Raw genomic sequence first — 24595 nt, forward strand, 5'->3', positions numbered from 1 at the left:
TAGATTCCTTTATGAGGCTTCACGGGCCCTCTGTCCTCCAGCTCAGCCCCTGCCTCAAGTTTCCGTCCGGGCTTCCTTCCCGCTGCACTACGTCGTGTTCTTACATCCCAACCATACGTAACCACATGACGTTCCTTACTTCACAAGCTCCATCATCTCTGTCCATATGTATTGCCTCATCGTGAACGTGTGCCGAAGCACCCTCCCCACTGTCCTTCTCACGCTCCTCATTTCCGTGACTAAGACCTGCATGGATCCAGGCTCCGTTCAGGCCCTTCTATGAAGCCTTAATTTATCCCCCAGATTCCCACCGTGTGGGTTAGGCACCCATTACTGGCACTCCCATATCAGCCCACGCTCCCCGTTGTGGCAGTTGCCATACTGTATTTTTAAATTTTTTTAAATGTTTATTTATTTTTAAGCGAGGGAGAGAGAGAGAGCGTGCCAATCGGGGCAGAGAGAGAGGGAGACAGAGAATCCCAAGCAGACTTTGAACTGTCAGCGCAAAGCCCGATGCGAGGCTCAAACTCACAAACCATGAGAGACCATGACCTGACCCCAAATCGAGAGTCGGACGCTTAACCGACTGAGCCCAGGTGCCCCTGCCACACTATATTCTTAATTGTTCTTTCATGTATTTATCTTTTCTGGTAGCTCGGGAGCTCCTGGAAAATGTGAGTGAGGCACCACACTTTTGTTCTCAGAAGCTTCACCCCCAGAGTGGAAGAGATACGGGAAGGCCCCAGTAGGCTGCAGGGCGGGCCTTGGTGGGATCCTTCCTCCCTATTACGGTCCCTCTGGATGAACCCTAAACAGGGAGTCAGCCTCCCAGGCAGGGTTTGGTGACTGTCCTGTGTACCATTCAGGTGTGTGGCTGCTTTCAGACCCCAAGATGAGGTCACCACTGCTGCCTCATTTATTACCTCCACCGACCCAGGCCTTTGGTGCTATGCCCAGCTAACACACTTTACAAGGTTGGTCTCCAGCATTTCTGGTGTCTGACTTAGCACTGAGTCAACAAAGTCACTAGGGTAGAAGCAGGCCGTTAGGATACAAGGAACACAGGGTTCAGGCAGACCTGCATGAGAATCCCATTTCTGCCACTAACGGGTGATCCGCGTGATCTCAGGAAGTTGACCTAAATGCTCTGAGCCTTTGTGTCTGTCTCAGTAAAATGAGGGAGAGATGTTGTTTGAGGCTATCTTTTAATAACCAAGATTGTTTTGTAAAGTACTTGGTACCTAAAGGATATTCATCAAATTGAGCATCAGTAATATGAAAAAAGTCCGGCTTCCAATCCAATAAATAAGATTATTAAAAATATAGCAAAATGGAGGGTGCCTGGGTGGCTCAGAGCTTGAGCATCTGACTCTGGTTTCAGCTCAGGTCATAATCCTAGGGTTGTGGGATCGAGTCCTGCATCGGGCTCTGTGCTAAGCATGGATCCTCCTTAAGATTCTCTCTCTGCCTCTCTCTCTCTCTCTCGTCTCTGTCTCTCTCCCCCTCTTCCCCACTTGCACAAATGCTCTCTCTCTCTCTCTCAAAAAAAAAAAAAATACATATATCAAAATGATTTTACCATTACGGAAGAAGTAAGTCGTCATATTTTTGCTTTAGATATTACGACTTTAAATTAAAAAAAAAGGAGATAATTTGTTCAAGGCACAAACATCAGAATAAAAAAAAAAAATCACTAGCTCTTTGGCCTTTGGTGCATTTCCTTATTTCTCTTAGCCTGGGTTCCCTTATCTCCATTATGGGCATAATGAGACCCATGGTGCCAGGGTGTGGATGTGAGAAATGAATGAGAGGCGAGGAGTGGAAAAGGCCATGCTCAGCCAAGGGCAGAGTTGGTTCTCAGTAAGTGGTTTTGAAATTTCTTTCCCTGAAGCTGCTCTACTCCCATCCTATGAATTCTGCCTGGATTGTAACCAGCTTGTTCCTGAGCTCCAAGTAGCCTTGGAGTCTAGCATAGAGACCTGAACAAAAGCGTTTTCTGGGCGCTCGAAAAGCTGCATTTGACTGAGAGTCAGTAAGAAACTCAACAGCAGGCCTGGGGCAGCCACCCCCCTGGGCCACCAGCTCCTCGTGCAGGGGGTGCAGGGGGTGCAGGGGGAGGGCAGACAGTTGCCCAGGTGGCTTCCAGCTCTGGCATTCTGGGAGTCTAATTTATGGTTGAGTGAGTTGTCATTCACGGACCAGGAAGGGCCAAATTACCCTCATTATTCTGCTCACAGCTCTGGTGCCTGAGAAGCCACTGGGTCCTGCCACATCTAGAATTATCTCCGAACCCTTGGGCTTTTAATTAAAGGGCTTTGTGAGTCAGATGGTTTATGGTCAGATTCAGATCTTCAGGGAGACACGGAGGGAGGTCCTCTGTCCTGTCATCTACTCCTTGAGAAATCCGCCGTCTCTCCCAGTGCGGGGACAGCAAGTTGGGAGTCTTGAGGGGGACTTCCAAGAGAGGCTGTGGCTAATCCTTACCCCACAGCCCCGCTGACTCCAGGCCCCAGAGGCCTTTGGACCGTTGACACCACACATCATCGCTTTTTTCCCTGTGAGTGTCTGAGCTGTGCCCGCCTGCTCTGATTCGCTTTTGGCTCCCCACGGTTGCCGCAACGCCTGGATTATTTCTTACCCAACACGGTTTCCGCTTCGGGCGGCTTGTGCTAAATGCATTTTCAGTCCCATGTGGTACAAGGGATAAAAGGATTGTCTTAAAAAAGTGGTTTCTGAATGTGTCGAAAGCAAGGCTGCCTGCTGTGTGTTTTTAACAATGGCTTCCCCGGAGGAGGGTTGAAAACCTCACCTTTCAAGATGTTTCAACTCCTATTAGAAAGTGGCTTAAATAAAGTTGCTCTTCTGACCACTGCTGCTCTGATCGCCAGACTGGTGATGATTTGTCTAACCTGAGTCTCCAGGGCTGGCACTCGACACCATTTCCCTCCCAGAGGAGATGAAATTGTGCTGGTCACTTTCTTCCTTCTGGTGTCCACCTTGGGAGGGGTGTGTTTCTGAGAGCACTGGAGGGTGGGCTTTCTCGAGAGAGCACCCCATGGTTTCAGACCCATTTCTTCTTCCTACAAGCCATTAATGGGCACGTACGTTGTGTCCAGCAGTGTGTCCTCTTCCTGTCTTCTCTCCCTGTCTCCTACATCTCAATGCTCTGCACCCATCCGCCATCTAAGGTTCCTGTGATCTGACCCAAGTCCCCTTAATTTTTCTCCTGGATGCTGTTGTGTTTATGGAACTTGAATGGGCCACTGTGTTTGCATATCTTTAGTTTGGGTTTTTCAACCTGGGCGCCCCTGACAGTTTGGGCAAAGGAGACAGTTTGGTGTGGGAGGCTCTCAGGTTCTCTGGAGCATCCCTGGCCTCTACCCTGGATGCCAGTGGCACCCCACACACTCCAGCTGTGACAGCCACAAATGTCTACCGACATCGCCAAATACGTCCTCAGACTTTTGCATTTACCGAAACACCCTGTGTCTGTTGTCTTAGTTGATATAGTTACGCATAAGGATTTTTGCTCCCCTTTTATGACTAAAGGAATTGAGGGTCAGGAACGGAAGAAACTTGCCCATCCAACAGTAGGTCAGGGAAAGAGCCGAAGTTAACAATCTAAATCTCCCGTCTTCCCAACCCAGTGTCTTTCTTACGGATCCATTTAATGGTGTGCCTGCAAGTGTTTAGTAACTGATTCTCTGGGAAAAACAAAAACAGAACAAACCTGATTAGGAGAGGTTGCCAATCTCATGGCGCAAGTACTCCCACCGTGGCTGGTTCCTTCTCAAAAGGCGTCATTGAACGTGAAGTTGGGAAGAGACACGTGTGATTGGTTCTGGTCAGCAGGTGCCGGCTGGCTCCAGGACACCACTGGGCCCACGTGTACTTCTGTTTCGGTAGCCTCGCTCTCTTCCGGACCTTGTTCTTCCACTCCTCTTCCTCTTCCCCCATAAACAGATATACTGGAGGGTGCCACGGGGAGGCATTCATCTGGTGAGGGCATTGATCGCCTCTTTGGATAAGTACACGGCAGTTAGAGTGGAATTTTCTCCCTCTTATGTTAAATCAGCATTTTGTTTCCCAGTCGTTCCACCTGAGGAGTTGCAGGAGTAGGACGCTCTGATCTGAGAGCAGAGACCTTACGGAGGTCGGCAATAGGGTCTTCTGGACACAGTCCGCTCCTGAGCAGGAACTAAGTGCTGTGGGTCAACATCAGACATAGTGAGTGATCACAAGGTGGTGACGGCTACAGGGCTATTGGAGATACCATTCTGGAGAGTAAGGAGTAGGATCTTGGCTAGCGTTTTAATCCAGGTGTGAACTTTGACATCCGTAAGGCTCAGTTTCCACACCTGTGAAAGGAGAGCCAGCTTATGTCTGAGCTTCAGGCGTGTACTCACCTACTCGGTTACTTGAAGGATTGGCTGGTCGCCATAATTAGTATCAGCTCCTCAGGCTTAAGGACTCAGCTGGTCTTGGCTTTTTCATCTTGGCCATGGTTCAGTGCCAAATGCTTTTCTCTGGTCCAGCCTTAGACCTGAACTTGAGCTGGGACCGTGGGAAGAACCGTTAGCTGGTTATCAGAAGACCTGGGTTCTCGTCCCAACTTTGGTACTGCCCCGTTACATAACCCTGGGAAGTACTTCATGGTGACAGGAATGTGGGTATCCCCATGGGAGGGGTGGGAGCATGATGTGGCATTTGGATTTTATCCTGAAGGCGGTGGAAAGTGCTTGAAGAGAAGACACATCATCAAGTGTGTGCTTTAGAAAGTTCTTTCTGCAGAGCACAGGGCCAGAGTCCAGGCAGGATGAAACCAGTTAGGGAGTGGTTCAGCCAAGTCAAAAAGTGATGAGGCGTCCCATGCGCACTAGCTGAGTGGCACAGACAGAAAATGCTGTGAGAGTTCGGAGATGGGAGAGGTCAGAAGAGTGTCCGAGAAGACTTCACGGAGGAGGCGAGGCCGCTGCTGACTTGGAAGGATGGAGGCGTATGGAGGTGTAAGTCTAGGCTGCAGAACTGGGCAAAAACCCGCAACACTGCAGTAAATCACATTGGGCTTAAACTGAGAATTTCTGTAAAGGGTGGTTATGTAAATGGCCCTTTGATGGAGCGACTTGGACCCTAGGATTAAGAAAGTGGCTTCTGTTAGAAGGTGGTGGTCCTCACAGGGAACACACATTTTCATGTAGTCAGTTTCTGCGCAGCTCTTATCCTGGGCCTTTTCCTGTCTGCAGCTGCCACTTGCTTTATTCCCTTGGTGAGGTGTGGGGTGCCTGGGGCCCTGAATAGCCGGTGCACACGCTCACCCCCTGCAGCCCCCTGCTGTTGAGGAAGCACAGTGCCTCTGACTCTTGAGGATGAATACAGCACTGAATGCTGATGTGTGGCTTCTGACTTGCCTCACAGCAGGGGGCCCAGGAAGGGAGCAGCTGTGCTATTGTCTGAGCGTGTCCCCAGTATTTGTCTGCCTAGGCCAGGGTGACCGTTGTCCCTCGCGATAAGCCGTCTCGCAGCTGCCGCAGGTACGATCTCAATCATTCCTCCCCCTGTTGGCTCTGACTGTCTCCCCTTACTGAGAATGAAGGAAATGCCCCATTTTCTCGCATGCCAGTTTCGTGAACGTGTGTCCGTCCCTGTCCACAAGGCGAAGGATGGCCAGTCTCACAGCGTCCCAGTTAAATGCGCTCTGGGTTTCCCCGTGACATGTTAGGAAAATGGATTTGGCTGGGAAATGATACGAGCTAGATAGCATCACCTCTGAGGCTCACGTGAGTTAACAGGCTCAGAAGGGGAAACGACTCACCCAGCGTTGCACCATCGGGAGCTGGTAGGGTGAGGACAGAAAGCAGACACCCTCTGGACTTCAGCGTACCCCTGTTGGATTTAGAGTCCCCATTAGTACGGCAATTTTAGCAGAGGTCGGCCTTGTAAGAAAGTTGCGTTCTCAAACGGCAGTATGTGTCCTAGGTTAGGTTTTTTACGGAAATGCTCCCTTGATGGGCTGTTGTAGACATCAGGAGTCCCAAGTCCCAAGCACCTCTTCATTATACAGAAGGCAGCGAGTGGCTTGCCCGATGTCTTAGAGATTCAGGGTCAAAGCAGAGACTGCCTCCCAGGACACCAGCTTCTCTACCCACAGTGCTTTGCCTCCCTCCGGCCTCACGGCAATGGTGCTCTCGCTAGAAAACACCCAGCATAAGCCACCTGAAAAGTGCCTTTTGTTGTTGTAGGCCAGGGGCTGGTGGGGAGTTCACAGCTGGCATTGGCCGTGTGACATTCTTGTGTCTTGGGGAGGACGAGTGCCGCGGATGTTGGCACAGTATGCTGGAGCCCGCCGCAGTCGTCAGGAATTTGGACGGCCAATGACTCCAGCCAGATTGGCTTTCGGATCGTGCTCAGTGCAGTCTGGCCGTGGCACCATTTCTTAGTTTCCTACTCCTGGGCAGCCCGGGCGTTGAACTTCCATAGCAATCGTTTACTCTCCTAGTCCAGGTCAGCTTTGCCCCCTCATTCAGGAGCGGTCGTATTTGCTAAAGCTGACGTAGGGGCCGAGTACCGCACTGGTCACGTTTAACGTTGGGTAGCCCTAACAGCCCTGAGATGGACAGACAGGGGGGCCAAGATGCAAAGAAGTTACGGCTCACAGCTGTTGGACTCAAGACCCCAGGCTCTTTCCGTGGCCCCATCTCCCTGCTGACACAACAATATCTGACGTGCTGATTCACTGCTGGCATCACGGGAAGCGCCAATGTAGGTAAAGCCCATTACAGCCTGATGCCAGCCTCTTTTCCTACTGTCTCTGCTACCTCCTTCCTTCTTCCCCAGCCACTCTGAGCCATCCACGGACTTCAAGGAAGCCACAATTTACAGATTCGACCATCAGCCTTTGGCATTTGTGCAGGACGCTGGGCTGGTTGCAGTAGGTGTGACTACCCTGTAAAGATAAGAAAGACGTGCCCCCCCTCTTAGGGGCTCCCCATCCCGTGGCAGAAAGAAAACGTGAACACAAGTAGCTTTCATACTTCAGAAGAGAAAGCTCATTTGATCTTCAAAGTGGCCCAGAGAGGCTGCTGGTGTACGTTGCTGAAAGATCTGTGTTTAATAGACTTTCTACCTCAAGATCAGACCAAGTTAAGGTCACACAGCCCAGCCAAGGCCAGGTTGGGAGCAGACCGGGTTTTCCTTGCGCCCCTATGTAGCATTCCTGCCGCATCAAGGCATCCTCCCGCCTTGCGTCACCAGGGTTGGTTAAGGACAGCCTCTGTAGTCTGGACTGTTTGTGTCTGTCTTACTGCTGCCTGCCTGATGGAGACAAGTCAGCTGTCAGCTGCTGACGCCTCAAACCTGTTAAGTTGTGCCCCTTTTCTTCTGGAAAGGTGACATTCCTATAGGTGCAGCCTGGAAAGGGAGGAGAAAACATGAAGATGCCCCTGTTGTCTAGGACACTCAGGGGTGTCAGGGAGAGGGGCCTGGTCACATTCAGTTTTTTTTTTTAAGTTTATTTATTGTGAGGGGGGCGGAGGGGCAGAGAGAGGGAGAGAGAGAATCCCAAGCAGGCTGCACACTGTGTGCGCAGAGCCCGACATGGGGCTCGATCCCGTGAACCCTGAGATCATGATCTGAGCTGAGATCAAGAGTCAGATGCTTAACCGACTGAGCCACCCAGGCGCCGCTGGTCGCATTCAGTTTCAAAAGTGTCTCCTGCCCCCCCACCCCCACCCCCACTCCAGAGGAGGACCTCTGGTTGGCGTGACCAACCCTGTGAAATACCTTCTCGGAGAGCAGCAATCCATGGTGGCAGTTGTGTTCAGAGAGTGAGATTTGAACTTCTGGAAAGACTGGGCAGAGTTTTCCGACAGGTTCCGGCCAGTGAAGGTGGTCTCCTTCTGCCATCCTCGTGGGGGAGTGACCTTTTCGCTGTCTGGGTGTGACCAAGAGGACAGATGGGGAAGCCACGACCCTGGGAAATGGAACAGGTGTGAGCTCGGGAGTAGAGACCTGGGCTCTTGTCCAGGTTCTGTTACCGCCTGCCACTGGCAATGGCCCTCGCGCACAGTGTCAGATCTGGCAGCTGTGGACGTTAGAGATTGAACTTGGGTTCAGAGGTGTGTTCCACCCCCCTGTCCACCATCAACCTTGGCTGCTCACTTGGCCTCTCTCGGAGCTGCTGTCCCAGTCCTTACGTGCATGATGAGGTTAAGGGGGGGCACAGCCGTGTGCAGTAAGATTGATACGAGGGCCACGTGATGTGCAGCACATCACCCGGCACATAGTGCACAGTGCAAAAGAGTGACTTGCGTTTATCCCACCACCATCACCCACTGGTTGACCTCTGATGGTCGGTCTAGGGTTGCCCGAATCCTGGCACCCTGGACAGTCACCATCTGGCCTCTGGGCTGCTCTCGGGTTGGGTTCCCAGCATAAGAAGCTACATGCCAAGACGGAAGAAACCAGAATCAGTTGGGAGAGCTGCGTCTAGTCATGGCTTTTCTGCCTACCAGCAGGGTGGCATTGGGTAAGTCCATCCCGTTCTCTAGAACTCAGGGACCCCCTGAATCACATGAATAATCATATTAAGAGTAGTAATGATAATACCAATAGCAGTAGTGGGTTTATTGGTGGCCCCCCAAAAAGTCCATGCCCTCACCCCTACCACCTATAAATATGACCTAATTTATTTTTTTTTAATTTTTTTTCAATGTTTATTTATTTTTGGGACAGAGAGAGACAGAGCATGAACAGGGGAGGGGCAGAGAGAGAGGGACACACAGAATCGGAAACAGGTTCGAGGCTCTGAGCCATCAGCCCAGAGCCTGACGCGGGGCTCGAACTCCCAGACCGCGAGATCGTGACCTGGCTGAAGTCGGACGCTTAACCGACTGCGCCACCCAGGCGCCCCAAATATGACCTAATTTAGAAAGAAGGGTCTTGGGGCGCCTGGGTGGCTCAGTTGGTTAGGCGACAAACTTCGGCTCAGGTCGTGATCTGGCGGTGTGCCAGTTCAAGCCCCGTGCTCTGTGCTGACAGCTCAGAGCCTGGAGCCTGCTTTGGATTCTGTGTCTCCCTCTCTCTCTGCCCCTCCCCACTCATGCTCTGTCTCTCTCTGTCTCTGTCTCTGTCTCTCTCTCAAAAATAAAGAACCATTAAAAAAATTTTTTTTTATAACGGAAAGAAGGGTCTCACCTATTTATCAAATCTCATCACTCGCAGAAGCTCCTTCCAAAGCAGATGGCAGGCGTTGCCCTTTGTGTTCCAGCGGGATGAGGCCAGTGCCTCCCCGAGCCTCTTCGGGCATCGCTAAGCCTCTTCAGGCCAGCAAGCTTCTCTAGAGCTGTCAGAAGTCGCTGGCCTACCGGTGCTGTGATGTTCCTTGATTAAACGAATGCCACAACATCTCTTCAGAGAACCAACTGAGGCTCATTGCCCTTCATTAACATTTCACTTTACCTGTGTTGATGTATGAGTCTGATTCAAGACTGATTTCCTGGTTTCAAAACAATGGCAGATTCTTTTTCCTCTTGGCCTGGTTCTTAAGCAGGCAGAGTCTTGGGGGAAGGAATAAAATAGAAGCAGGCTATGAGTGCTGCGTCCTTCTCCCCTCCACCAGACCGGACTCCCCACCCCCCAGATCCCAGCTCTGCCCTCTCCAGGCCGGGTCCATGCTTGCTGACCCTGAGGAAGCGGGTCTTGTGGCTGTCGGTGCACTTGATTTCTCCTGTGGGGCTGGACAGCTGCTCACATGCCAGTCGCCTGTCCGGCTGCCGTAGGCTGCCGCAAAGAGCCACTGAGCCCTCACGTTTGGGGGACTGGCTGGTTATCTGAATAGCTTCACGTTCAGGTTCTGGATGTGAGGGCACAAGGAACCCAGCAGTCCTTTTAAAAGATACTGCTGAAACTAGTCCCTCCTTGCTTCTTGAATCATAGCACGACGGCTTCCTAATCAAGTTACGTCAGCCTGTTTTATATGTAAGGTCCACGAGCCCAGTAGACTTAGAAGGCCTTCTGCTGAGCAAAGGAGAGTGAATGGTCACAGAGGGGCATTTGCATGGCTTGGAAAGCAGGGGGTCATCCAGGAGCATCCAACACAACTAAGCGTAAGAATAACCAGCCCCATGGGGCTGTGGATTATATTAGGGTTGGCCATATGTCTTGTGTGCCTGGGACAATTCCGCTTTATGCCTGTCGTCCCCTGGGCATTATTAATATGCCCCCTTTCGCTCTTAGAAGTATCCAGGTTTGGCTGATAAATCGCATGGTCACCCTAATCGTGTGTCACTTTGTATGTGCACGTAGTATAGTTGCAGAGTAGATAATGTGTTTAGGCAAAAGCCTATACCTGTGTGCTTCAACCTCTCAGAAGTTGGCTGTAGGGGTAGCATTGTTCGACAGCTGTGGCTAAGTCCCATCACCGTCTCATAGCACGTGCTGCTGAGAGGTGAGATCGTGGGCCAAAATGTCAAGTAGATAGAAGCTTAGATCCTTCTTCGTAGCTTACTAGTTTTTTGACCTTGAGGAAATTACTTAGCTTATCTCGACTGTAAATTGGGAATAATCATACAGACCTCAGCAGTTGGTGCTGTTATGAAATCACCCATGTCAAGCATCTCGCTTATTTCTTGACACGTGATAAGCTGCCAACAAATGGCATTGCCGCTATTATTTTTATTATGATGATGATGATTTTATGATTTTATGACTAGTATTATTTTGGCCTTAGTCTTTCCATCTGTGACATGGTAAAGAATGATCCCTGTCCTGCCCTGCTCCCCAGGTCGTTGTGAGGCTGAAAGCAGGTAGTATCCTCAACACCTAGGGTTGCTGGGAGCGTGTGCACCGTTTAAGGTGAGGACTTTCGGCAGAGTCTCGCTTGCCCACCTGCCCAATGGATCCGTCCCTTTGGGTGACATGGAAAATAGGTTCCCAAGACATCATCCCTCTACCCGCCCTGAGGACTCTCCCGTCGCTGGCCCTCCTCGGCCCAGCCTACTTCCTCCTCCCATGAGCAGTACTGTGTAAACACCAAGGCCAGAATGTCATTTACTGGTGCCAGCTGACTCGGGGGCTGCCACCCGAGTGTGGGAAGGGTCCAGATTTCTGGCTGGGCCGGCGAGGCGCCTCTCAATGTTCCCTGGCTGGGGAGTTTCTTCCGTTCCTCTGCCTTTTGAATGTAAGTGTCATCTGTTCCCGGTGTCCTTGCTTTATTCCCCGTCTCTTTCCACTAAATTGCCTTCCTGTAAGCCTCCCTTTTCTTTCCTTGTTTTTTTTTCTTTTTTGTTTTTTTTTCCTTTTTCTTTTGACGTGACTGCCCTATGAGGGAGGATCACGGTAGTGGTTGAAAGCGGAAATTCCATCCGGATTGCCTGAATGGAAATCTTGGCTCTACCTACCGCTCAAAAGCTGAGTCCCTTGGATGACCACGTCAGTGTCCTTATCTATGAAAAAGGGGCAAGAATAATGCCTACCTAGTGTGGTTGCTGGGAGGTTTCAGGAGTTACCAGAGGTACCGTGCTTAACAACGCCTGATGTACGTACAGTAGGTACTTGCAGAAGGGGAACGATTTTCATTATCTAAAAACCTGCCCGTTCATATTTCTTCATGTTGGCTGATGCTCTTGGTAGGAAGGAGGCTGCAGCAAGGTCTGTTGACTCCGAGTCTAGGCTGGGACTCTGATGGACCATGCTCGCACCGGGGGCTTTAGAGTGAGTCCTTACCTGCTCAGACTGGATGGTGGGAACAGGTCCTCCATGCTTGGTCTTCTCCCTGTCCATCTGCCTTTTGGTTGTCCCTGCCCTGTCCTTCTAATTCCAGAGACATTCTAAAGTGGAAGACATGCAGCTGTTGTAAGCTCTGAGTCCCTCCACTGAATGGGGCAGGGGCACATGATACAGTGACAATGTGACAGGTCACTGGACTGGAGGGCAAGAGATCCCTGTTGTAGTCCTGCTTCTGCTGTATGACCCTGGATAAGCCATTTCATGTCTCTGGATTGCAGCTTCTCCCTTTTCAAAATGGCGGTCATTATCCCCTCTGCTCTGTACCTCTCTGAAAATGACCAAACATGAGATTTTGAGAAGTGTTCTCCTGGCTGCCACGTGCTACAGAAGCGAGGACTCCCACTGGTCTCGGATGGAGCAGAGGGTTTGTGGCAACAGCTGTGGCCACAGTCCATGCTGCTGACAAGAGGAGCAAATCGGTGTTGGTGTTTGCTGTGTGAGGCTGTGCTCGTGGGGACCTGAGATGGGAGTTGTCAGTGTCCTTCCCTGCTTGACCTCTGTTCTCTCTGATGGACATCTGGCCCATGGGTGACTCAGTCAGGAAACTACCAGCCATCGCTTCAAAAAGCTTGGACTCCTCTCAAGGATATGCTTACTTTGTGTTGTCCTGTGTTTGTTTGGATGGTGGGGGGAATCATTTACAGAATCAAGGGCAGATCCTGGGGGAATAATTTACAGAATCAAGGGCAGATCCTCAGAGTGAGCCCCTCCTCCCTGGTAGGGCCTCTGTGACCAAATCAATAAGATGGAAGGAGTTGGGGCATGCTGAGGGCTGGATTAGGATCACAAGTTACCCAAATGCTGGTCCATGGACAGAGCCAGGTTGGTGACATCAAAACTCTCCAGAAGCTTTGGCTGCTACGCCAGGCCAGAATTGTACTTTTTGTTAGCTTCTCCAGTGCACAGTGAGTTTGGGAACTGCTAGAGTGGGTGGGACTGGACTTGCCTGTCAGGAAGCTCCGCATTCCCTGCCCCCTCCTTGTCCCCATCAAAAGACTGGAAAGAGTTAATAGTATTAGCTTTGATGTATGATTAGGTTATGATTAGGGTTATTTGTGTTCTTGTGCAACTTAACCAGGTGACTGTATCCTTAAAGATGCACGTTGGGTGTTGGGGTACTCTTGTGAGCATCTGTAAATGAGTAGAGAGGTCAACATGGGTGGGAGAACATTCCGGAAGTACCTGAGAGTCATAGTCTGCGAGAGGCTCAGCATTCTACTGGCCTGACCCTCTTAGTTTTCTGGTGGAAGAAAGTGGGATTCTTGCTGGGCCCCAGTGGGAGAATGAAGTCTCTATCATATACACTGAAAACGTATTATAATTCTGAGGGTGTTTGACAAAGAAAGTGGTGGGGAGGGATGGCTCCTCCAATACTGAATCACTTCAACACCTTCCCTCTTGTTTCCAGGTCCTTTCGTGGCACATCTGGCCTCTCAGCCACAGCCAAGAGGTGAGAGACACGGTCTTACCCCAGGATCCTTCTTCAGAAATTCACATTCTTCATCGTCTACACCCAAGCACATAGAAAACAGCCCCTGTGTCAGGGCACCCTTTTCCTCAGGCTGTGCTCTGTGGTGGGAATTGACGAACACAACCCCAAATCCAGAGGAAACAAACCTCCTTCCTCCTCTACCTCCGTGACCTGCTTTCCCAAAATGCAGGGCCATCCCCACATGAAATCACTTTCTCATCAGGCCAAGGACTTTTCAAAGTTGCTGTGTTTTCCCTATCGTTTCCTTCCTTCCTCCTCCCCCCCCCTTCACTTCCTGTTTTTTTCTTCCTCTTTCTCCACCCCCCTAGCCCGGCTCTCCAGCCTTGTCCCTTGTTGTCTGAGAACAGGAACAAAGCACCAAGCGTAGATAATCATGATTTCCTGATGGGCCCTCTCAGTGCCAGGGCCCAGGCGCAGCTTCTCTGGGACACAGGAGCCTCTGCTGGGAGCACAGCAGGAAGCAGGGCCTTGGAGCCTCCCGGCTGAAAGAGAATCTAACAAGAATAATCTTTCATGTCCTTACAACAATTTATAGTTTCCAAAGAACTTTCTCCCGCATTCAAGCTAAAACACTGGAAAAATAAGGAAGACAAGTCCTAGTGTTTTGGCCTAATAACTGAAGTCTACAGTAGATGGGCAAAACATAGATGTGGGAGTTAGACATGCATTTATTTCTGGTTCTGTGCCTTTTTCCCATTATGACTCTACGGATCATCGTAGTTCTCTGAAGCTCGGTTCTCTCACCTCTTGAGAAAATGGACTTCAGGGTACCTTGTGGGGAATTTTTGAGGACAAATCAGGAAAATGTACTGTAAGATTCACTTGGTATGTCTGGTAGATATTATTTACTTAATAAACGTGAGATCGCTTGTTGGGTTTTGGTTTTCTGCAAACAGGAGGGGCGGTTCAAATCCAAAGTAGCCAGAAAAGCCACATAATAAATGACACCCATGGGAGGAGGGACTGTATCTGTTACTGTGTTTTCCTGAAACATGGAGAGAGAGAGAAAGACAGAGAGACAGAGAGACCTACTGACTGGGCACAAATCACTGAAAAACAAAGCCCACCCACTACCGTGATCCTGACGCTTCTGTTCCATAACAATATTTTTCTAATGGGAAACAGAACAATCCCAACCACATGCCTGAGGTAGACTGTTTCACTAATTTAGCTCCCAGGGGCAAAACTACAAAAACAGCGATCTGGAAAAAGTCCCACCTCCCTTTTTTAATATCTGTTTAAAAAATTAAATAAAAAAACAAAACAAAAAAAAAAAAACCCCTTCCCATTCAGGGTCAATGGAGAAGTCAGCCGGACCATGAAGCTGCTCTTTAAAAAAAATTCTGAGAGAGTTAGAGACATGTTCTAATCTGAATTCTCCAAGTTGCTGAATCCTTGAATGACACTGTTTTCTCTGAGCCTCAGTTTCCCCAGCTACAAAATGAAAGTGTTAGAGAAGGCTATTGCATTGATTTCTTCCAGCCCTGGTAATCTGTGATTCTGGTATTCTCTCTGGTCTCCTTAAAAAATGTCTTATTTCTAGAGGAGAACAGGAAATGGCCTCTCAAAATAACATGACTCGCCTTCCCTCTTAGCAGATTATCACTCACGTAAGGACAGAGAAGCCACGGGACTCCAGCGGGCACGGCCCTGACTTGGGAGCCAGACTTGCCGCGGCCATCTTGTTCAGTGGGTTTGTCCCATCAGCCTGGATCGGTGAGCCTGAATCACAAGACACAGTGCTGGGTAAGAAACAAGTGACTTTGGCTATGGCAGACAGCACAACGGTAACTTTCCTGTTTAGGGGAAAGGATGCATGCTATCTGTGCTTATAGAATACTGGAAAGTATTAAGGGTGGTCATTTCACCAGATTTGTCATCTTTGATTAGAAGTCATGCCTCCTGACACCATATACACATAAAAGGAAAAAAAAAAAAAAAAACACCCCAAGGTTATAGTTTTGAAATGGTTAAAGGGAGGGTGCCTGGGAGTCTCAATCAGTGGAGTGTCCGACTCTGGATTTCGGCTCGGGTCATGACCTCACAGTCTGTGGGATCGAGTCTTGCGTCGGGCTCTGTGCTAACAGTGCGGATCCTGCTTGGGATTCCCTTGCTGCTTCCCTCTTTGCTTCTCCCCTGCTTGTGTGCTCTCTCTCTGTCTCTCAAAAGAAAGAAATAAACATACATGCATACATACATACATACAAAAAGTGGTTAAAGGTCCCTGGGTTCTACCAGTACATTCTGAGTGGGAGCTGTAGCTGTCCTGAGCTGTGAGTGTTTAGGCATGAGGTAGAGTAGCTTAGAACTGCATACAGGAGAGAGCAGGTGAGAACTGTACCTCCAGGTGACTTGTCCTTGCAGAATTCATTTCCTCCGAAGGACAATCTGGGTTCCTGTCTTGCCCATTCTTGCCGTGCAGACTCAGGTGAGCAGGAAGGTCCTTAAGTAGCAAACCCAGGATGGAATTCGGGTCTCGTGCCAGAGGTCTGGTTTGCCTCGCACTGGCTGTAACATTTTTTGAGACATTTTTAGTTTGCGAAGTTCTCATCCAGGAGCAGTGCCACGCACCAGCTGCAGGTTGCCAGGCACATGGGTTCTTTGTTGTTACTGCTTTCCTCCTCTGTCACCTCCTCCTGATCCATTATGGATCTGCAAGGACTGGGCCACATCTGCTTGAACTTCTTCGTTGAACTCAGACGTGACATGAACCGACACCCCTCCCAGATGACTCAGGTTCTACTGAGGGCTCAGCAGCCTGGGTTCTGGTATTCTAACACATCTGCATAAGCTGGCCCAGGACGCCCACCAGGACAAGACCAGGAGTCACGAAGGAGATGCCAATACACTGAGAAGGCCATGCACCTGTTAATCTTTCTCCACTTGCTGGTGTTACCTTCTGCTGCCCTCTGTCCAAAAGCTCTTCTTCTTCATCTAGATGTCTTGAGTTCCCTTAAAACTAAAAGCAGAAACATTTCGTACAGCTGAGTGTAGCACAGAAAGCAAGACCAGGTGATCTCTAAGGTGTTTTCCGGTTTCATCCTAGACTTGTTGCTTACACCAAATTCTCATTCTTTGAGGGAATAGGATTGTCTTGCGCTCCCTTCCTTTTTCTTCCTCTTATGGTTTCTTTCCCTAGAGTGGCCGCCAGGCTACAGCATAATTTAGAGGAAGGAGGAGAGCTTTTAGAATTAGACAGACCCGATTTCAAATCTCGGTTCTGCTTCTTTAGTTGAGTGATTTTGCTGAGATCATTTCAAATTCCTGAGGTTCTGTTTCCCCATTGGTAAGATGGGGACAATATGCCCTATGTTGTCCACTTGTCCACTTGTGGTCAAGATCAAAGGATATAGTTGAAATGCATTAACATAGTTTCTTCCTCAACAAATGTTAGCTCCTTTTCCTCCCCAGTCTTATCTAGAGCTACTTAAGTGTAGCTTTGATCCCCCATTGGGTTCTTTTGTAACCTTGTGCCTTGTGTGTGCGTTAGCTCCGAAGAAGGTGCCATCTTGGTGTTAGGCCCACAGCACCAATTGTGGGATCATCAACAAATAAACATGTGTACATTGTATCAGGCAGTGTTCAGTGTTATGGAAAAAAAGTAAAACAGGAAAACCTAAATAAATAAAGCAAGCCAGAGAGATGGGATGTGGGGAGAGCAGGACTGCTGTTCTATACAGGGTCCAGGGAAGCCTCCCTGGCTAGGTGTTGCTGGAGTAGGATGTAGACAGAGGGAGGGAGTGAGGCTGGAAGGAGCAGAGGCTCTGAGGCGGGAATGTGCTTAAGGAACTGCAAGCAGCCAGTAGGATTGGAGCAGAAGGAGCAGGGGACAGAGGAAGGGGGTGAGGGCAGAGAGAAGCAGTCAGATCATGTAGGGCCTCATTAGCCACTGTAAGGATGTGGGCTTCTGTGTTCTGGCTGGCCTTTCCAGAGATTCTCCTACTTTTCCTCCCTCTTCCCTAGAACATCTCTAAAGGCCCCATCTCCGAAGCCTCCCTGAGTAGAGAAAGGGACGGATGCTCTTGCCCAGTAGAGTAAGAGCCATCCGTTCAAAAACCTGTATTGGTAACAAGACTCTGGAGATGAGTGAGACGCAGACCTGTTCTAGTGCCCATGGTCCAATGCTAGTTCAAGCTGCTTGAGAAAGTTGCATTGGTAAATGAGGTCGAAATGAGTCGTTGTTCTGATTTGGTCATTGTGGAGCCAGTTTGCTAGAGTGGCCATTTTCCACGGGCACCTCGCACAGGTCACTTCTACCGGTTCTCTTGAAATGCATTCACATAGTGTATTACCAAGTCTTGCCTTCAGGGTAGAGACAGGATGAATTCACTCAGCAAACATCTGAGTGCTTATTCTGTGTCAGTGCTAGTGTAGACACTGGGTACAGATGACGACTAGGTTTACACCCTGCTCTCGAGGGGTTTATGCTTTTAGTGGGACAGCTGCTAGTGACCAACCAACACAACTGATCTGTGGCTGTGAGGGAGCCCAAGGGGACGCTCCTGATGCAGACAGAGGGGCAGGACGGGGCAGCTTCTTGGGCATGTCGTCTCCACTCAGTCCTAGAGGTGAGGAGCAGTGAATGGCAAGGAGGGTGGGGAACATCAGGGAGGGGTGTTGGGAGTTTCCAGGCAGAGGAAGGACATAAGCAGGGGATGCCCGGTGCCTGTCACCATGCCTGACAGTCACTGGAGTGTGAGGTGAGGCAAGTCTGAGAGGCCCCTTCAGAGGGGGGAGATGGAAGGCTAACCAGGAGCCTTGAATGCCCAGCCAAGGGTGTTGAGTGCACTTGAGGACAGCCTAGAGCCGGAAGAGTTTTTTAAGCCCAGATTGATGGCCTGAGGAGATTGGAGTTAGATGAAACTAAGGGTCTAATTTTATTGACCCTGAATTTGTTCTGATTGATCATAAAATGCTTCATTTTTGAAGTGCTTATTTTATACCTACTCCTGGTAACATTATAAGATCGTAGCTTCCTCAGATGTGAAATAGGTTCATGCAGATGGGCTGAATGAGATGGTCTTCTGGAGCTGATGAATTCATGGCCCTTCCTGCCGCCCGGTGCCCTAGTGGATGTTGAACGTTGGTGGTTTCGTGTGGGGTCTTGGCACTCAAATTGCTGGAAAGCGGTGAGAACATGAGCCTTGTTTCTGACTGGAGGGAGTAGCTGGCAAAAACCCAAGCTTTTCTAGTAGAAATGGTGGAATTTAGGTCTTGATACCTTTTTTTTCTAGTCAGAAAACAAACGGGTAATATCTATCTCTTAATCCTCTCCTAGTTGAATAGGACAGTAAGAATGTTCTTTAGAAAGTACATATTCACTGGCCAGACAATACCTGAGTCCCAATACCTGAGAATGTATGAGGACTGGAAACCATCAAGACAAATTAAGCCTGCTCATCCGTCCAAGGAGATCATGTTAGTGACGATGACAAAGGAGCCACAGACTCAGATAGTGGGTAGGAGGCCCTTGCCTGCACAAAGTACAGAAAGGGAGCATGTCCTCTGCCCTGGGAAGTCAGGAAAGGTTTCCAAGAGGGGCCAAATGAGCTGGGTATTGAAGGGTAAGTAGGAGTTGGGAGCTGGGCGAGAGACACCCCTAGTACAGAATGGCACTCTATAAATAAGGGCCAGTGTTCAAACATCTGTGGCGGCGGTGGAGAGGAAGTAGCCAGGGTGATCATCGTGCACAGATAATGCCTCAACTCTGCATTTTAGAATCCATTAGTAGCCTCCTCCTTAGCCTCCCACCTTGTTCCCAACAGTGACTAAAAATAATCAGGTTGACTAATTTGAGTCGATCTCTTCTCTGACCCCATGGAGGTGTTAGTGAGTGGAATCGGATGAGAGGGACCAAGAAAAGAAGTGGAAAGAGGAGGAGGGAATCCATCGCCATCATCCAGAAACACTGATGGAACAGTATAGCTTGCACCAGGGCTCTCTGGTAGCAAAACTCAACTTTACAGACAGCCAGGTCCGCTTCTTCCCGGTGAAAACTGCAAGGGGGTGTTTAGAACTGTGCTCCTCTCCCTTCCTCTTAGAAAAAAAGTTATGTGGGGCGCCTGGGAGGCTCAGTCGGTTAAGCGTCCGGCTTTAGCCCAGGTCATGATCTCACAGCTTGTGGGTTCGAGCCCCACGTCGGGCTCTGTGCGGACAGCTCAGAGCCTGGCGCCTGCTTCGGATTCTGTGTCTCCCTCTCTCTCTGCCCCTCCCCAGCTCATGCTCGCACTCTGCCTCTGTCAAAAATTAATGAACTTAAAAAAAATGAAAAGAAAAAAGTTATATGTATATGTTTGTGTGTCTGTATATACCCAGATACGTGTATGTGTGTGTATATACATACATACGTGCACAGACACGCACACGTATGTGGTATGTAGAATCTATTCTAGCCTAACGCACCCTGGTGCCGACGCCCTCCAGCCACTCGTGCCGGCTGAAAGACGAACGGATGGGTTAGAATTGGCCTCTCTGACCTGCACCACTTCCTTGGGCGTGTTGGGTGTGTTGAGGTCTGTGCTCCCGGCACCAGAGGTCCACAAGCACACCAGGATGCCTGTTACAGAAGAGGAAACTGCAGCTCAGAGACATGAAGCCACTTGCCCAAGGCCCCCCGCTCCTAGGTGGTCAGGACTCAGACTCACTTGTGACTGTCTCCCCTTCCTCTCTGCATGCCGTGCTATCCTTCTGATAAACCAATGAGGAGCAGTTAAGGATCATCCCTGAACGTGGCCCTCACCTAGAGCTCTGAAATGCAGCACTGGACAGAGCAGCGACATCCTGTCTTGGAGTCCTCTCCGGATCTTCCGATGCCAGCAGACTCTCCACAGCTTGCCCCACGGGTGTCTGTTTACATGCTTCCAGGGACGGGGAGCTCACTACTTGATAACGACAGTGGGTTCTGCTTGTGGGCACTTGGAGATCCTTCCCTCCTTGAAGAGCTGTCTCTGAACTTAACCTTGTCCCATTCTGGTAGGCTTACTTCCAATTGCTGTTGTTGTTGTCTTTAAGGAATCTCTGCACCCAATGTGGGGCTCAAACCCATGACCCTGAGATCAAGAGCAGCGGGTTCCACTGACTGAGCCAGCCAGGCTCACCCTCATTTCTAGTAGGCTTAAACATCTCAATAGCAAGCAGCTTGAGGGATGAGTGCTTTGCTCTGATTGGAGTCTCCAGTAGATATAGTCCCATGACGTACCCTCCTCTCCATTTCCCCTCTTGGAGAACCAGGAGAATCAGTCAGGGCTTCCTTGACTCTTCTCTTGGGGGGTCTGTTTGTTCTACCTGACGGGCTAGGCAGAGGAGACGACATGGCACTTGGGTTTCTTCTCTTCTCCCTCTCAGGAAAAACCTCACCGTGAGCTTCTTCTCACCCTCTTTGCTCCAGAAGCCTGGCTGTACCAGGGCGAGTAAGCATTTCTCTTGGATGCCTTTAACTGACATAAGGTGAAGTTTGAAAAGAAGGAGCAGAGATGAGAAAGAAAAGGAAGGAAGGACAGGATGGCTGTGGTGTCGGGATTAACTTGGGTTCTGGCCCGAGCTGTGGCACGGACTCACCATTTGACCTTGGACACCCCCTTCCCCTCTCTACCGTCACTACGTGGGAGTCGGGCCTGACTGTCCAGGGCTTTCCCTTTCCGAACATGACCCCAGAGAGAGTCATGACTGCTGAACCCGCATGTTGTCCAGCAGGACCCTGATGTGGGGTTCGCTTTTGCACCACCAGAACCAGGAAGCACCTCTGGAAGGTGAGAAACTGGAAACCCACCCCCCCCCCCCCCCCCCCCCCCGCATTTTCATGGCAGGAAGGGCCTCCATCAGCCCTGGAGCACAGAACGGCTGATCTGGTTCTCAGACTAAAAGGGCTCAGCCTGCACCCTGCCCCCATCCTGATGCTGTGAGCCCTGGTGCCCTTGCTCTGCCCCTTTCTTCCAGTTTTCCAGCTTCTTGAAGCTCTGTCTGTGCTTCTTCTCTGTGCCGGAAGATAGGAGAATCAGCTTAGGGTGCTTGGCTTAGCCCTGATGGCGAGCCCGCCTTTCTCTGGGGCTTGGAAGCTGCCAGCCTAGTGGTCCCAGGATGAGGGGACTTCATCTGACCTGCACAGCAGAGTTAGGCCCAGGCTGCAAATGGGCAGACGCGTTCTGCGGAGAGAATTGTTGCTGAGGAAATCGGGCTCCGAACGTGTCTCCTCCAAAGACCTCACTTCCCAACAGGCCACCTTGCTCTCCTGACCGTGCTGCCAGCCTAGGAAGAAGGGGAACATGGCCATCTGATAGAATTATTCAGTTGCCATTACATGGGACAAAAGGGGCCTGGCAATGTGATGACATTTGCAAAGGCGTGTGTCCCTACTTTCAGGGAATGACACGTGACAGTGTGCATCAGAGGGGACTTTAGGTGGGGTTGGTTCAGTGGTGGTCATCATGAAACACTGTGCCTCATGATGGTTAGGAGGACAGACTGGACCCAGCCCACCTGGGTCACAGTCCTCCTCTCCCGCTCGCTAGCTGGTGGGTTCAGACAGTTAGCACATCCCTCCTCCAACAGTTCCCTCATCTGTAAAGTGAGAGTCGATCGCACCTTCCTCATAAGTAAGGCCGCTTTGCTCATTAAATGAGCCAGCATGTGCACCTGCTCCCGGTGGTGCTGGGCACATAGTAAGGACTCAATTAGCGTTAGCTCTCCTTATTTTGATCTAAAGCCTCAGTTGAATATTTTACTTGAAAGTAAGTTTTTGGGGGGCACCCGGGTGGCTCAAGTCGGTTAAGTGTCCGACCCTTGGTTTCAGCTCAGGTCATGATTTCATGGTTTGTGAGTTTGAGCCCCGTGTCGGGCTCTGCGGTGACAGAGCCTGCTTGGGATTCTCTTTGTCTCCCTCTCTCTCTGCTCTCTCCCCCACCTCAAATAAATTTAAAAAATATATTGCAAAAAGTACATTTTCGGGATGCTCTGTGGGTTCGAGCATTTTAAAGGTATTTAGTAAGCATCTTCGGTGTGCAGAACTGGTCCTAGAAGATGGGGTTTCCAAGCCGAAGTCAGCAATGGTGATAAACAGACCAACATCAGATGTGTGACACCTCCTGTACCATTAGAACAACTGAAGCATTTTAGGAGACCAGAGGCAGCAGGGCAGCTCACTGACCCGGGAGGCTTCTCAGAGGCAGAGGTGGCTCAGAGTAGGGGTGGTGCCCAGGAGGGTTGGAGACAGGAGACTGGGAGCAGATGACAGGTTGTGAGAAGGAGGCAGAGATCTGCAAGGGTGGTGGAGGGGTGGGGGTGCCGTTCTGAACGGGAGGTGGGAGAATGGCTAAGGAGAGAGAGATTGCTTGACAGTGGTCACGGGGGTTGGTGTGGGCGAGCCTGTGGGCAACGGGTGGAGATCCGTCCACCTTGTCCAGCTCCCTGTCGGGGGAGGGACAGGGCCCCCCATGTGCTGGTGGAGGCCCCGCCCTGCAGGCAGGATGGGAGCAGACCTCTCTGCCCCCGACGCTGAGAGAGCACAGGCCCCTCTGTGTGCGCGAAGAGCCCTGGCCGGGCCTCCTCTCCTTGAAGGGCCCCACAAAGCCTCGCTTGTTCTCCCCTGACATCAGACCTCGCCCTCAGGACTTCTCTGTTCTTCTGGGGCAAGATCTCACACAGTGATAATAGCGTGAAAGGGAAGGGAGGGAGCAAGTGAAGACTGGCTCCGGCGTTGCCATGCCAACCTGCTCCCCAGCCGGGGCAGGAAGATGGCGCCCCCGCCACGTGCGCCTGTGTCCCTTCCCGGTCATGCCCGGGACCGTGTTGAGTTGCTGAGTGCCTGGTCCGGGCCCGGGAGGAGCTGCTGGTGTCAGTTCTAAGAGAGGCTGGCTGCTTGGTCAGTAATACACAAAATAGTAGAGGGTCAAATTAAGTATTGCTACACACAGTGGGTTGATTGTTTTCTGGGGTTTTTTTCCTCTTAAGGAAGCAAGTGTTGCATTTAAACACCTGGGTTTTCTATTTTAACAAAGATGTGTATATAGTTTTGCCTTCCACATTTCATAAAAGCTTACTGATCAGAGGGATCTATCTGTGTGATCATCTGGTCTAGCTTCTGGCTGATCCTTTTTTCAGGTGAGTAAACTGAGACTGGGTGAGTGAGGAGCAGGAGGCATTTTGAACAGGGAGAAGCGTAAAGGCTTTGTAGCCATCTAGTCCTGGGCTCCGGGAGCGGGATACCGTGTGTAAAGCACTTAGCGCAAGACCTGGGTCCACCGTGGGGCTCCGTAAATGCTATCCCTGATTATTTTCTGAACTTTCATGCGTGCCAAGTGGGGTCAATAAATGAAACGCTCATAAAACAAAATGCATGTTGAATCAGTACAGGGGAGCCTCCTGATCTCCTTCGTCCTAAAACAACTGCTTCCTTTGGAGATGCAGAATAAAAAGGGGACTTCAAATCCTTAGTCTAGCGCAGCGCTTCTCAAATGTACGGCCAAGGGCACAGGCTCGGCCGCCGTGAAGGTGAGTTGCTGTCTCCACAGTCTCTCCGGTGTTGGTTCCCACACGCCGCTGGGCCCAGGTGACTTGAGGTTGTTTCATATAGCGCGGGCTTTCCTGCTGGTGCGAACAGCAGAGTAGCCTCGGACCTCGTGTTTGAGTAAAAATTTGCAATCTTCAAGTGGGATTAAGACGCAGCCTAAACAGTACTTGATCCGTCTGTGAGGCTGCGAGCTCCGCAGCAGATGGAGAGCAGTGCTTTCAAATTTAGTCATTGGTGGCCACGGACACCAGCCTGGGAACCCCAGCTGCAGGGTGAAGTTTAAATCGGGATAGCGTATGGTTGAGTCATCAAGAGCTGGGCTGGGCTTTCAAATAAACTTGGAGATAAACTCGGTGACTTTGTTTGTTTGCTTTAATTGTGGTCTTGGTGCATCCATCCAAACAGGGAAGCCCCACGGTGACTTTGCTGCCTTCTCTGTGTATTGTGAGTTTCCTGCAGGAGCATGTCTGAAAGCAGCGTCACATGTCCGGAAGCCCATCTGTGTAGAAACAGCCTATCTGTCTATAAGCACAGGGGTGGGGGCATGGCCACGAATGGAGGATCCCCTCCTATCTTAATGTACACTTCCAGAGTGTTTTCCAGGTGTGCCAACGTGAGCCAGAGAAACTCATTTTGATAAGCTTGGGATAGAATGTCAGCCTTTTTTTTTTTTTCTTTCTTTCTTTCTTTTTTTTTTTTTTTTCCTATTTTTTTCTTTCACTTTACACTCCCAACTGGAGTCAAGGTGATTCAGCCACAAGCCGTGTTTCCCTTGGTGGAAAACGTGACGTAAGAAATTAGCGAAAGCAGCTGGG

General features: G+C 50.3%; 1 protein-coding gene across 4 annotated transcripts in view; it reads left to right on the forward strand.

The window, feature by feature from the left end:
- CYRIA (CYFIP related Rac1 interactor A) overlaps window positions 1-24595 on the forward strand; it is a 107650-nt gene that overhangs the window by 29288 nt on the left and 53767 nt on the right. For 2 of the 4 annotated variants that reach the window (XM_047853028.1, XM_047853032.1), the window contains exons 2-3: window positions 13193-13234; window positions 14872-15022. The gene's annotated coding sequence lies outside the window, so the exon portion shown is untranslated. The remainder of the gene's footprint in view (window positions 1-13192; window positions 13235-14871; window positions 15023-24595) is intronic. The other 2 variants (XM_047853030.1, XM_047853031.1) reach the window with 2 other exon arrangements.

The sequence above is a fragment of the Prionailurus viverrinus genome, chromosome A3 (genome assembly GCF_022837055.1).
Source record: "Prionailurus viverrinus isolate Anna chromosome A3, UM_Priviv_1.0, whole genome shotgun sequence".
Classification (NCBI taxonomy): Eukaryota; Metazoa; Chordata; class Mammalia; order Carnivora; family Felidae; genus Prionailurus; species Prionailurus viverrinus.